Source organism: Macrotis lagotis, chromosome 1 (assembly GCF_037893015.1).
Source record: "Macrotis lagotis isolate mMagLag1 chromosome 1, bilby.v1.9.chrom.fasta, whole genome shotgun sequence".
NCBI classification, from domain to species: domain Eukaryota; kingdom Metazoa; phylum Chordata; class Mammalia; order Peramelemorphia; family Peramelidae; genus Macrotis; species Macrotis lagotis.
The window spans coordinates 505593705-505609071 of NC_133658.1; the positions used below are offsets into that span (position 1 = coordinate 505593705).

At 35.5% G+C, this 15367-nt stretch overlaps 1 protein-coding gene across 2 annotated transcripts in view; it reads left to right on the forward strand.

The window, feature by feature from the left end:
• The window catches only part of RCAN1 (regulator of calcineurin 1), a 93569-nt gene that overhangs the window by 17528 nt on the left and 60674 nt on the right, over positions 1-15367 (forward strand). Inside the window, exon 1 of one of the 2 annotated variants that reach the window (XM_074214036.1) lies at positions 8010-9274. The exons of the other annotated variant lie outside the window; for it this stretch is intronic. The gene's annotated coding sequence lies outside the window, so the exon portion shown is untranslated. Of the gene's footprint in view, positions 1-8009; positions 9275-15367 lie in introns of those variants that run through there. 2 annotated transcript variants of the gene reach the window in all.

The following is a 15367-nucleotide window of genomic DNA, read 5'->3' on the forward strand; positions in this document are numbered from 1 at the left end:
TAGGAGGTTGGAGTCAGAGTTTAGCCATCCCTCTCTCTTCAGTGTGGAGGAAATATCAGGATAGAATTTTATTTATCTACTCCCTTAAATTGTTAATCTAAGGGAAGTCCTTTTTAGGTTCAAGTTACACTTTGATCACTATTCTTTAATGGGAAAGGAGAGTCTTAAGTTATATATCCTGTCATGTAGCAACTTGAGAAAAGGGGACATGATAGAAATTGTCACATCATGTCAACTTTTCTAGTCTTTCTCACTTCATAAACCTGAAGAGCAGTTTGAATTGTTTGTCTTCTCTCTCGATGCTAGAAACCAGAAGAGTCCAAAATCATCCACCCTCTCTCTCCCCCTATCCCTTTCTTTCCCCAACTCTGCTCTGAACTTTAAATAATCAATCTCCATCAGTGAAGTTCAAATAGGGTCACAGTAATAAATTATTTTTATTTCTTTTTTCATTGATACTATAGTCACTTTTATTTTTCTTTCTTTCTAAAAGGCAAATAAGCTAATGGGTTATCAGTTTCATTAAATCCCCCCCCAAAAAAATCTCATTTTATTAATTAATTCTATGGGGCTTTTTGCTTTTGATTATTTTATTTAAAAAATCTTTGAACATAAGAGAAATTAAAGGTTTTTTTCCAAAGCTACCAGGATTACAACCAATCCCTGGCCTATCAAAGGCTAATTCTTCCCTAGTTCTATTAGTTTTGAATAGACCTTTTTTAAAAAAAAAGTTATTTAAGGCAATGAGATTAAGTGACTTGCCTAAGGTCACACAGCTAGGCAATTATTAAGTGTCCAAGACTGGATTTGAACTCAGATTCTCCTGACTTCAGGCACTTACTAGCTGCCCTCCATAGAGCTTCTTAATATGTTATAAAGTGATAATGACTTGTAAAGCCTTCTTATTATACTTCATTTAGGGCCCTAACACTTCATTGTTTTTATATACTCCTTTATTGAAGTATAGAAAGTGTTCAGGGAAGGCTAGTGCCTTTGCTGTGAGGGCTATTGAACCATTTTCAGGACTGCTTTCCACCTTTGTCCTTCTGAGGCATGTAACTCTCACCTGTGGCTCTAAGAAGCTGTAACATGCATACCGGCCACCTTGATAATTAAAGAGTTGCTAAGCCAGATTGAGGGTAACCAAGGAGTCTCAAACCAGTCAGTGAGCTGGGGGGAGGAAGGATGTCTGCCTCAAATGTGAAGACAGTGGCACAACATTGAGCTCATTCTCATAAGTCAGTCAGACGCACAGTAACTTGACTCAATATAGTGACGTCATTTTTTGTCCTTTAAAGAAATTGGGGTCAGTAAGAATCCACTGGAAGGAAAGCACTTGAGGGAGTACCATTATGAACCTCTCCACCCCAGCAGTACATAAACAAAAATATGGCCATCGGCTGACAGAATATAAGTAAGAAGCTTCTCTGATAGAATGCCATTTAAGTCTGGTACTAAGCAGTTGAGGAATATGTAGTTCAGATTCACTGATAGAAAGAGTGGTTTTAGGTAATCTATACATTACAGGCAGAGTTTTATCTATTGTAGCATTGCAGTAGAATGGGAAGCATTATGAGAAGGGTTCTGCCATCATTCTGAGAGTGATCCTACAAAGTTGGCATACAATTTCGGCCTAGCTTTCTCTTCAATCCTATCCAATATTTTTAGGCACCCACTATGAGTCAGGCACTAGGTTAACCTCTAGGGATGCCCTCAAGGAGTTCACAATCAGGACAGTGTTTGGGGTGGAGGAAAGAACCAACCAGGGAGTATCTGGCACAGGATTGTCTTATTTTGTGCAGTAGTAAATGCTAGGTGGAGTGAGTCCTTTGTGAAGAAAAGCATTGGAAGGAGATTGGTATTCCTGAGAGGAGCCTGAGCAAAATGACCAGTCAAGGTGGGGAGTAGCAGAACAGTGATGAGATTAGAGAAGATGTGATTTTCCTGGGAGGTCATACCAAGTAGAATGAGTCAGTCAGACTGGCAAAACAGTCTGGCATGTAATAAATATATTTAGTATTTTTTTCAAGATTCAAGTCATTTCTAGGGAGCCAGATAATTTCTTGTCTATGTTTTTGTATAAATAGTTCCTGAGTTCTGCATGTAACATATATATATATATATATATATATATATATATATATATATATATATATATACATATATATATATAATGTAATTTAAACTTGCAAAGGCATTTTTTAAAAATATTGATGTTCAGGGGCATCTAGGTAGTGCAATAGATAGAGCACTGGCCCTAAAATCAGGAGGACCTAAGTTCAAAGCTGGCCTCAGTAAAACTGTGTGACCTTGGGCAAGTCACTTAACCCCACTGACTTGCAAAATCAAAAAATATATAAAACATATACTAATAGTTTATAAATGGATTAAATTCCACAAATGTCTCTATTGAATACCCTCTCCACTCTTGATTCAAGATAAAGTCTAGGGTTCTGTCTAATTAATAATGCAATTTGATTATCTTAAAGAATCAGGAGGATCTTCTAACCCTACAACTTATACAGTAGTCACAATGACTCCACATTAATGTAGGATCTAGCAAGAGGTGGGGAACCTTTTTCCTGCCTAGGGCCATTTGGATACTTATAATATCATTCTCAGGTTATATTTGGGCAAACATTTAATTAATTCATCTCTTAAAAAGCTACCAGATTTATTGAATATGGAGTCCACCCATGGTTGCTTTGGCAATGCCAGACCAATACAGTCCTTTGACTAGAGGTTCCCTTCCCAGATATAGTAACATTTCCCTTGGAGGAAAAGGTATATTTTCTAACTTTTAGGTGATTTGATAATAAAGGATGGATCCAAATGTAATAATTATTAATCCTTATAAGATCTGAATTCACTGAAAAATATCCTGGGAAAGCTGTTGTTAATATCTTCTTTAGTAAGGCTGTTCTAATTAGAACTTTTCTCCCAGAGATTTCCTAATGATCAGTTAGTGAGAAACTTCATGTTGTCCTCCTTTTCATTTATTCCTAGTCCAGCAGACCCCCTGCATACCCTTATGCAGAAATGCATCTCTATCTGTGTGGGCTAGATCAGTGTCCAGATTGTCAATACCTGTTGGGAGTTCTCCTGCCCAGAAGATGATATCTAGTCTGATGGGTACATGCCAAGAGACAAGAGCATTAGAGGAGGAGATGACTCCTTCAACACCTTTTTCAGTAAAACTGGGACTAGCAAGCATGTTGCCCATGCTAGGTTTGTGGACCTAGAACCAACTCTTATTAGCTGATCAGTGCCCAGGTCTTCTAGGCCTCTTGGTTTTCTAAAGCTTTGTTGGTGGGACTGGCTCTGGTTTCACCTCTCTGCTGATGGAAGATGTCTGTTGATTATGGCATGAAGTTTAAGCTGGAGGTCTCAATTTACCTGGTCCCTCAGGATTCCTATAGTTGTAGTCGAGCCCTACAATTCCATTCTTTGATTGTGCCTTGAAGATAGACAATCGCAAAAACTTAGATATCAAACCCCCAACCCACACTAATATAAATCACCTTATTAGCCAAATCATGTCCTCCATCATCGCTTCTCTCCATTTTCAGGGTGCCCTGAATGTGGATCTCACAGAATTTCAAACAAACCTGATGCTCTATCCCCATATCTATTTCCCTTAGGTCACATATGCTTCACTGATCTCTGTTGAGAAAACCTACCATGAGCAACGGGCCATATCAGAGATCACCAGTGCTTGCTTTGAACTGGCTAACCAGATGCTGCTATTGCCACCAACCAGACAAAGTATTACGTCTAGTTTGTGGATTGATGCCCAACTGGCTTTAAGGTTGGCTTCAATTACCAGTCTCCCACTGTGGTTCCTGGTGGTGACCTGGCCAAGGCACAGTGAGCTGTGTTGAGCAATGCTACAGCTATTGCTGAGGCCTGGGCTTGCCTGAACCAAGCATGCTTTGTCCAATGGTATGTGGTTATGGAGGCATGGGTGGATATGGTTGCCCTGGAAAAGGATTATGAGGAGGTTGGAGTGCTGAGGGGGAAGATGAAGAATATTAACTCGCATGTTATCTTTGTCCTTATACTAGGTCTTTTTTTTCCTGTTCTATGAAAATGTCTTCTATGGTTATTTAAGTTCAATAAAAGTATGATTTTAAGAAAAAAGACTGTCCTAACCAATCAGTCAATCAACAAGAATTTATTAGGTACCTGCTATGTGTCAGACTGTGGGGATGCAAGTACAATGAATGAAATAATGGTGGAAACAAATACATATAAAAATGTAATAGGGGCCTGAAGTATGTCCATACTCCCTGTGATGGCATCTCTTCACATGGGAGATAGTAGGGAACTGGCTCCAGAAAATCATTAAGCTGAATAAGGGAAGTGTCTTGGAGAGACATATTGTGGAGCATGCATAAATATTCTGAAATTGATTTTGGTTGGATAACAATGATTTGAAGTAGAGGCTATTTGAGTTGTTGTAGAGGCATTCAGAGAATTCTTTTAGGTTCAGTTGTAGTTTCTTGGTCTTGGTACCCCTGGGGAAGAATCTTAACAATTGGTGAAGGGGGGATAACCTATAATTGTGATTTCAAAGGTCCAGAGGGCTTCTGAGCACCTCATTGAAGAGTTCAGTGTTGTAACATTGATGCCCTTATTCCCCAGCAAGTAGAGATTTTTGGAAGTGACCATTAGGAATCCAGCCCTAGCCCAGCTGGATTCATTTTTGTGGGATCAATGCTGTTTAGGAACTAAGCTTAAGTTTTGATCATAAATCCCTTTCTCTGAGCCCCAAACATGGGTAATATGTTGTGGAGATTAAGCCCCTAAAATCTTGGGGATGATGTTTGTGTGTTTGCACTTGCTATAGTTTTGATGTAAATCTACCTTTGTAAAAACTAATCTGCTGTTAGGTGGTTAAATGTAGAGGTGAGGATCACTAGAGTAACAAATGGGGTGGGGAATATAGCAAGTGGGGGCTTGAGCCAGCATCAGAAGAGGAACTTTCAAGCTCATTAGGGTACCTGAGAAGCTTGAGAGGAAGATATAATAGACCTGAATAGAAGAGAGTGGGACCAGAGTTAACCCTATACCAAAAATGTATAGGCTTAAATATAAAGTGAATAACAAAGTTACGCAAAACAGTTAAATATAGGAAGTTTGGGAGGGGATACTAGCCGCCAGGGGACAAGAAAAGGCTTTACTGGATTATAGAGGTGGTAAAGGGCATTAAGTATAAGAAAACTGCAAAGATAGGAAGTTGCTGGATTATATAAAGTTTTAAAAGTCATATTTGATCCTGCAAGTAATAGAGAGCTGAAAGGATGTAGTCCAATTAAGTCAAATCATCAAAGATTTTTGCCCTATTAGCAACTACATTTTTATGATCTCTGATCTACAATCAGCAATCATAAAATTGTACATAAAATTACTAGTCAGGGATAAGAGAGTATATGCAAGGGATAAGAGAGTTCTGGTATGGTTAGAGAACTATATATACATATGAAGTTCAAACTACATTCTTGTGTCTTAGGCTTCAAATGTTTCAGAATCCCATCAGACAATATCTCATTGTTAAACAAGTTTGCCAGTGTGTAAGCAACATTGTATTCCAGAGTATAATTTCAGCCTTTATTTCTGTTTCAGTATTTTTCTGTCATTCTGACCTTTTTTTGTCTTCCTGTTCCTTTTCTTTCCTTCTGCTTTCCTTTATTAACAAATTTTGTTTAAAAAAATGGAATATTTAGAGGTCTACATTATCAAATGAATTTCACCTCCAGTTTAATAAAAAAAAGATTTTACATGGATAATGCAGTAATAAGAGTATTAGAAAGATTAATAGAAGAAAGAGCCTAGTTCCTAACTCAGTGTTTGATATTCTGGTAGATTCTGAATAAAAAATTGAATTCTTGACTGCATTTGGGTTGACTAATAATTAATAATCTCTTCCAACATGTGATGCACTCCAGTACAGTTTTTTTTTGCTTTCATTATTTGCCCGCTATTAATTTGTCATGATATATTTAATTTCCAAAAACTCCTGATATCATTTTAAACTATTAGAGCTTTTTTTTATTAGAGCTTTTTTCAACTTATTGGACACCCTATATTATACTCAGCTATAAATAGTGAATTGTATCTGTATAGCATGACTTTTTGTTTAGGGATTAATTCAATTATTTCTACCTGTCAGCTGTGAAATCAGGCTAATGATTAATAGAATGATGCTTAGTAATTTACTTGGCACTCACAGTTTTTATCAGACAATATTGCTATTACTGAGTAAAATGTTCTGCTTCTGTTTAGTTCACTTTATATCAGTTCATGTAAGTTTTTTCTGAAATCATTCTCCTTTTCATTTCTTGTGACACAATAATATTCTATTATAGTTATATACCACAAGTTGGTCAGTCATTCCTTGATTGTTGGACATCCCCTCAATTTGCAATTATTAGCCACCACAAAAAGAATTGTTAAATATATTTTTATACTAATAGGTTCCCCCCTCTTTTTTCCATCTCTTTGAAATACAGACCCAGCAGTGGTATTGCAGGGTATGTATGTACAGTTTTATAACTCTTAGGCATAATTCCCAATTGCTCTCCAGAAAGACTGAATTAATTCACAACTCCACTAATAATTAGTTCCCAATTTTCCCATACCCCCTCTAATATTTATCATTTCCCCTTTTTTATCATGTTGGTAAATTCTTTAAACCCATAACAATCAACAAATTTTAAAAGAATCTCAGTTCTTGAAATATCAACTTAATTGACATAGATTTGGAGGCAATCTAGAAGGGAAGACGTAATTATTTATTTTTGAGGATCATGTTTTTGCTAAGAAAAAACAGATTTCAGTTTAATGACCCTTTCTCCTTTCGAACACTACATCAGACTGACCAACTTTTAACCTTACATCAGTTGTATTAATTAATTAATTAAGGCAGGTTTACCAAATATGTTTCTGATTCAGGATGCCTTATGAAAAATCACACAAACTTATTCTCTGACTGTGATTTTGTGAGCTTTAAGTATTTTTACAATCAGTGCAACTCAGGCCACTTGATGTTTTTAGTACATAGTTCTGTGCCCCTGCCCTATCCCTCCCCCAAAACCCACTTTATTGCTCCTTTCCTTCCCACCATTTCAAAAAAATCTTCACCTGGTCATAAATCTCCTGGAGATAACCTTCTCCAAACTTTGTTAGGCTGTCTATCAGAGCAAAATCCTTGAAACCCATTTCAGTTTTTCTGTATTTGATAGCTTTATCTTAAGTCTCCTGGCACAGCCTTGAAGGAAAGTTACAGGTTCATCTCTATGTCTTAAAGAGATATAGAGGAAGACTTCAGTGCCCAATAAATTAGGTCTTCATGAATTAAATCACATTCTTAATCAATATTCATTAAAATTTCTGAATTTTTGGTAGACCTTGAATATCTGTGTCCTTAATACCCTAACTTTCAGTTACTCTGCTCCAGTAGTTATTTATAAACAAACACAAGAATATAATAATTTTCTTAGTATATTCATACATTAATATTAAATAGGTATTGTTTTCAATATCATTAAGTGAAATTGCCATTAAATAAACATGTTTCTGAAACATTATTGTTCTATTAGAAACCAGGAGGGATGGGAATTTAGGGAAGTCTGGAGGGAGATGAGCAGAACCAGAAAAACACTGTACACCCTAACAGCAACATGGGGGTGATGATCAACCTTGAAGGACTTGCTCGTTCCATCAGTGCAACAATCAGGGACAATTTTGGGATGTCTGCAATGGAGAATACCATCTGTATCCAGATAAAGAACTGTGGAGTTTGAGCAAAGTTCAAGGACTATTCCCTTTAATTTAGAAAAAAACAGATATCTTATTGTCTGATCTTGTTATGTCTCATATTTTTTGTTTGTTCCTTAAGGATATGATTTCTCTCTCATCACACTCAACTTGGATCAATGCATATCATGGAAACAAAGTAAAGACTGGCAGATTGCTTTCTGTGGAGGGGTGGGGGAGGGAAGTAAGATGGGGGGAAATTGTAAAACTCAAAATCTTTAATTAAAAAAGATCAACATGTTTTTATAATCTGGGACTTATTAGGAACTCCCCCTCTTCCCCCCAAGTGTGTGCCACCCCAAAAAGTATTTTATTTATATTTTTAAGTGTTTCTGTCCCTTTGAAATATCCTTCCTTTCCCAAAGTACCCTCCCCTATAACAAAAAATATAGCTAATGGAAACACCACATATTGGCCATGTCTAACAATTTGTACCTTATTTTGCACTTCTCTCTTGAGAGGTGCAGGGTGTTCTGTGAATCCTTTGAAACTGGCTTTCCCTTTTTGTATTCAAGTCCAGCCTTGGGTTGGATTACTTTTGCAGCTGAGGTGACAACTTTCCTCACCAGAGACAATTTAGTGCAGTGGGGAGAGTTCTGGGTTTAGAATTAGGAAGACCTGAGTTTAAATAGCACTTTAGACACTTGATTGCCCTACAGTTCTGGACTTAACTTTCCTGAGCCTAAAATGGAGGTATTACCAACCTCTTAGTGTTGGAAGAGTAAATGAGCTAAAGTGCTTTACAAACCATAAACGTTACATTATCATAAGCCAGTATAAGCCACCCCTAACACTGACCTCTAGCTGTTTCACAAAGAAGATCATCCATCTCAGCTCTAGGCATTTTCTCTAGTTGTCTCCTAAGTCTGGACATTCTCTCTCCTTAGCTCCAATGATTGACCTGACTTCTCTTACATTCCAATTAAAACCACACCTTTTTATTCTAGTATCTTTCCTCTCTCAATTATTTCTATCTTGGTTTTACCTCTGTATTTACATGTTGCCTCTACTGTTAGATTATAAGCTCCTTGAGGATAGGGATTATCTTTTGCCTTTTTTTTTAGTATACCCTGATCTTATTACAATGCCTGACTACTGTCCCCCCTCTCCTGATCTGTCTCCACAAAGGAATTATCACTAATTCTCTCCCATTTTCCATGGTCTTCTTCTTCTTGGCACTATTCCTGAATCGGGGACAGTCAAATGCACCCATGTTAAGAGTGGGCACTATATCTTTGTTTTTGTCTTCCCTGAACTATATGAGTAAAAGGAATGATGACATCTTAAGTTGAAAAATTTTGCTTTCTCTGTGGGCAGTGGGGTCAGAGGAAGAGAGGAAGTGGTGCATTTCACCTCCCAAATTCTCAGTTTCTTCTATAAAATGAGGAAATTGAATTAGATGATTTCTTTTCCTCTCCAAATCCTATGACTGTGCTGTTGTGCCAGCAGGAGTAAGGTAAATAAATTCTTCTTAGTAATCCCTATGAGGAATTAAAATCTTTGTTTTTAACCTTCATAGGCTTTAAAACTTTCTAAAGTTTTGTTTTAGTTAGCTTAATAAGAGTTTTTTTAATAAAGGAGATATTCTACATTGTTGTTTTAATCAGCATAAATGAGACTGAACATTTTTTTAAATATTATAGATATGCTTCTTAAAAGTTCAATACTTTCATAAAATTTAGTATGACATAATCCCCTAGCGAAAGGTAAGGATTCATTGGGGTGATGGAAGAATATAGAAGAGGCTCAGTTATCAAGAAAGCATGTGTCTGTCTGTATAATAACATGATCAGAATGCCATGTTAGCTTTTATTTCTCTGGTTACACATGACCCATGTTTAAATACTTAGGATTTTCTAGCACTTATATTATCAACTGATGTTCTTTGAATCTTTTATGATTTCTTTCCTGGATACCCCTAATTATATCATCTCACCTAGCAATTTGATGAAATAGATCTCAAAACTGGAAGGACTGGATTTCTTTAGTGAAATTTTCCACTGAAGTCAGCAATAGAAAGAGTGGGTTGGTAAGAGAAAATATTTTAAAAGGACATGTTTCAGAGCAAAAGGACAAATTGTAATTGTGAATTTTTATTTTTCTAATTTTTAAGGTATAATTATTTTTTTAGAGTAATACTTAGTCTGCTTCTAAAATTCAGAGGGGAAATGTATTTTTGTTATCACTTCACAGTCTATTTTTAAATTGTAGTTTGGAGTTATAGTTTTTTTTCTAGAATAACTAAGTTTCTACATTGCCTTTGGATTATTAAAATCATCTGGGGGCTAAAGAGGAAAATTGGCAGAGCAGGGTATACTAATTGCTTGAAATAAACCTTGTGATTTTTCTGCTTCTACATACAAATTTATAGTTAATAATAGAATGTTTCCAAGAACACAGGCAATTTCTAAGAACATGGGCAAAAGCTTCAAGCCAACAAATGAATCCTTGTAAGTCTATCCTGAAGAATAACTTAGAGTGATCACCATTCCAAATCAATGTTCATTCTACCTCAGGAAATTCAAAGCTGAGCCATCACTTTACATGTCCTTTATGGAGTAAATTCATGGAGGCAGTCATAGGTTTTATCTTTTATCAGGAATTTAATTTGTCCAGTCAGTCAGCAGACATTAATTAAGAACCTATTATGTGCTAGACAATGTGTCCTCGGGTATTAGAGACAGAAATTCAAAAATCAGATTGAATACAGTATATTCACAGCTGTATAATACAAAATAAATATCCAGTAAATAGAGTGAATGGTGTGGCATTAATAACTACTGCAAATATAAAACCATTACATAATAGAAATTTAAAAGAATGAGACAAAAATGAAGTAAACATCATTTAAAATATCTTTATTTTAATTAATATTAGAAATACTTTTTTGTTTCCACTAAAATGCTAATATTAACCAAAGCAATGTAATTGAATATGCTTTGTTATTTTTGAAAACTTTCATTTAATACTTCATGAAATACCTATTTGAAGGCCCAGTTCTAAGCTCAGTTTATTTCATTACTTGGTTTTAAAAAGTCATCTTAGCAGAAATGATACATCACAAAGATACATAGATCCAAATGGAAGAAATATATCATTGCCTGTGCATAATAAATCATGATATTCATTTTTCAGACCCATCCATCAATTATGCAGAAGTTTTTATTTAAATGTAGCTAGTAAATTTCCTTCTTTTCTGATGTTGGATGTGAGAAAGGATAATTGTACCCAGAGGTAATGTCCCAGTCCCAAACGGTGGTTGTTCTAGTTGGGTTGAATGTTGCTTCAGCACAATCTCTAGGTAGACCCCTGGTTTCTTTAATTTTTGCCTTGATGGTGTTGACTTCTCTTTCTTCTGTGTACAATTTGTGTCCAGAGCATTTTGGATCATGATTGATGAATGTCTGCCCCAAACTAGTAGCTATAGGAGTACTTCACTGCTGCAAAGCAAATATTTACAGAAAATGGGATTTGTTTCTTAAATAAAAATGGGAGAGATGTCTTCATTTTTCCTGTACCATTCCTAGAAAAGCCCCCAACTCCAGCCCTGTGTTTCATATCTCATCCTTTTCCAAGAAGGAAAAAAAAAGCCATTTGTGATAAATGTACATATTTTTCCTCAGGGGCTTTGAGTTTCCTATAGTTTATAGCACTAACAAAAAACTCTAATCAGCTGGTAGTACTTTCCCCTTTAATGTTATATCAAGTTTGTTGGGGGGGGGGGGTTTCTGCACCAAACCAAAATCTAAATAAAATTCAAATGGATTCCCCTGCTACCCCTGCCCAAGCCCTTTGCCTACTCAGTAGTCTCTGCCTTCTCACCTGTTGCTTATAGAGGAAGCTAGCTCTTGCACTCCCTAACAGTTGCACTTTTGCTGCTACAACTGTGTATGCTCCTCTCTGACTTTTTCTTTAACCTGAGAAGAGCCTCCCTAGTTCTCCTTAGGCTATGAAAGAAACCAGCCTATAAGCAGGCCGATGGAGATCAGAAAGTACTTCCTTATGAACAAACTAGGCTTCCTTCCCCAGTCTGTGCTAAGTGTTGTTATCATACGTCCCATCCATCCTTTCATAAGGTGGAAGCTCTAGAAAGGTACCAGGATCTGCCTGATTGTAGCTTTCTCTTTTCCCCACCCCCTCCCTAACCCAGGCAATATGTGGAGCTCTGCTGGAAAGGCTTAGGAAGTGTGCTTTTGTTGATGTGAGTGGGGTTGGGGAGGAATGCATAGAGAGAGAGACAAGGCCGGGTGGAATGACTTCTTGCTTGGAAAGGAGCATATAATTAACTATCCAGCACAATTTTGCCCTAGCCTAGGGTGGGTGAAAGCAGGAGAAGCAGGTAATGGCTAAAGTCAGTGAACATCTATCTTGTTCTCAATTCTGATATTTCTTTGCACAGCCTCATGGATTGTCTTGTGCAATGTACTTGAAAGATCACTGCCCTAGATATTTAAGTTTCTCTTCTAAGTCTCCTTTGATGATATCCCTTAATGCTCATAACAAGACTCATTTTTAAAAAAAAAAAAACCCAACTCATTATTATTTAAAGCTTGAACATTTGAGGTAGTTATTTTTTTGATGTTACAATTATTGCCTTTTTTTCTCTTATGTGCAGCTTGTTTTTCTTTTTTTTTAAGTAGATACTTAATTCATTATATTAGTTTCAAAGCTGTCACAATGAAGGGAATGGTGGATTAGCAGTCAGAAGACCTGAATTCAAATCTTGACTGCCACTTGCTACTCTCGTGAACTTGATTCAAACACTTAATGTCTCTGGGCCTCAGTTTCCTTAACTATAAAATGAAACAGATCGAGAAAAAATATTTCTGAGTTCTCTTCTAGCTCTGACTTTATGTGCCTATGATTCCTCTGAATTGCCTCCTGATATCTTCCCTTGATTTTCTTTCATTGATGCCATTATTTTTCTTTAATTTTTTAGCTATCATTAACTTCAGTTTCCCCTAAAATTCTCCACACCCACAAAATAAGCCTAATTTTTGAAACAAATCAATTTGGTAAAGCAAAGCAAAACTGAATATTAGCCTTAATAACCTATCCCATTGGAACCTTTAATATGTTGCTGCTCCATCAAGAATTGGGAAGCATATTTTAATCATCAGTTCCTTGGAGTCATGGTTGATTATTGCCTTGATCAGAGTTTTTAAATGTTTCATGATGTTTTTCTTTACAATATTGTAGTCATTGTAGTCATTGTTCTTATTGTTCTGCTTCCCCCACTCTACCAAACTGTAGAATTCCTTCTAGATTTCTCTGTCTCTTTCTTTTCCTTCATTTCTTGCATCAAAATATCATCCTATTCTATTTATCTGGGTATATTAATTTCACTTATATTTTTGTTATCATTGAATTAAGTAAAATAGTTTCTAATAATGTCTTTTATCTCCTCTTAATTTATGATAAATTCTTTTTAATTTCTGATGTTAGTAATTTGGTTTTATTCACCCTTTATTCCATTCTTTCCCTCTCAAAAAAAAAAAACCAAACTAGTTTCTAGTTTTATTTTTCAGTTCAATATTTTGTTTTTGTCTTCAACTTTGTTAATCTATTATTTGATTTTCAGAATTTCTTTTTTATATTTAATTTGGAATTTTGTATTTGTTGCTTTTCTAGTTTATTTTAGTTTCATGCTCAGTTCATTGAGCTAGCTGTTCTTCCTTTCTTGTTGATGAAAGAATTTATTGTTATAAATTTTTCTAAGAATTATTTTTAGTTACATATGAAAAGTTTTACTATATTGTTCTTGCAAGTTTCATTATGTTGTAATTGTTTTTAATGAAATTATCTGTTGTTTCTGTGATTTATTCTTTGATCTACAGTTTCTTAGGATTAAGTTGTTTCATAGCCACTTAAGTTTAAATACTTTCTTCAAAGGCACTTTATTTTTAAATGGTCAGTAAAAATGTTTAATATTAATATTAATTTTTCTGGATTTGGTTGAGAATTTTGTACCCCAGCACATTTTTCTTGTAAAGGGGTCATGCAGAGAAGATTTACATATGTATGCATATTCCTTTCATTAATCATGAGATCTATCATATTATGAATCGTCTTACTTTTCTGAAGTTCTGATCCTTAACTTCCTTCTCATCTGTCTTTATGTTAAATTTGTCTAGATCTGAGAGATCATTTTAATATTTATTACCTTTTCCTTCGGGTATTTAATTGTCATGCTATTGAGTGCATATGTAAATTGTTGATAATATTTTTCATTGTTCATTTTTCTTTGTTTAAAGTATAAGGTACTTTACTGTTTATTCCTTTTTATTATGTCTGTTTTTACCATTACCTTGTCATGTTTGCTACCCCAGATTATTTAAATTCACTTAAACATAAAAAAAATTCTACTTAAGTCACATTAGCTCCATGTGAATATTTATGTTTCTGGTGACCAACTGATTGTTGGATACCACTTTAAACAAAACAGAATAATACCATTACTAGTCCCTCCATTTTGTCCTATTGAATTCCTTCAGTGAGTCTTAAACACTTTAGGATTGAGATGAAACCCTTGTCTCTTCTCTGTGCCCCTCCCCATTAGAATGTACCTGCTGTATTATAGCCCTTTCCAGTTGTTCCAGTGTAGTCAAAATTTTTCTCTTAACTCCTATGGTTGTAATTAAAAGTTTCTACTTAAGTCTTCTGAGTCTGAGAGGGTGCTCTTCATCCTAGTGCTGCTGCAGTATTACATACAATTCCCCTAAACAAGTGCTGACTTTCTTGGCTGGCTACCTCTTCCAGTGATTATGACTTTTGGCTTTCTTTTTGAACAGTCTTAGGCTGGTCAGAGGAGCTTGTTAATATTTTGTTTTATTTTTATTGCTTTTTTGATTTTTATTTGATCTGGTGCTTTTTAAAGATCATAGGTGGGAGAGCTGGACTCTATCACCTTTCACGCTGCCATCTTAACTGAATCTCTTCTTTGATATTATTTAAACAGTCTAGTCTGCCAAACATTTATAGATGTTCTTCCAGAAAAAGAATGAGAAATTGGAGTCCAATGCTGGTAAGAATGAAGACACTAGGTTGTCTAGTCACTGGTTTATGAATCTTACCCTTTTCATTTAGGGATATACATATATACATATATACATATATATATATATACATATATATATATATATACTACATACATACATATATAATCAGTGGAATAAAAACACATTAACATCCAGCCTAGTTCTAACAATTATTTTCCTTATGATGATTTTTTAGAGGTATATATGTAGCTGCATCAGGTTGCAACATATATAATTCTCAAAGTTTCAGGAATATGACTGGATAAAAACTTATCAAGTGAGCTGCAGTGATACTTTAACATGAAGCCTGATCTGATTATTCTTTCAATCATATAACCCCAGGCGAGAATGGATTCATATTTTCCACTGCTGACAGTAGCCAGTTTACATATCAGCCTGGAACCTCAGCAAGATGGAAGGAAGGCCACATCATTCTTTCCATTAGAATTGACCCTAACTTGCTTAGTATCAAGCCCAAGTGCCAGCAGCCTTAACCATAGAAAAACAGCTGT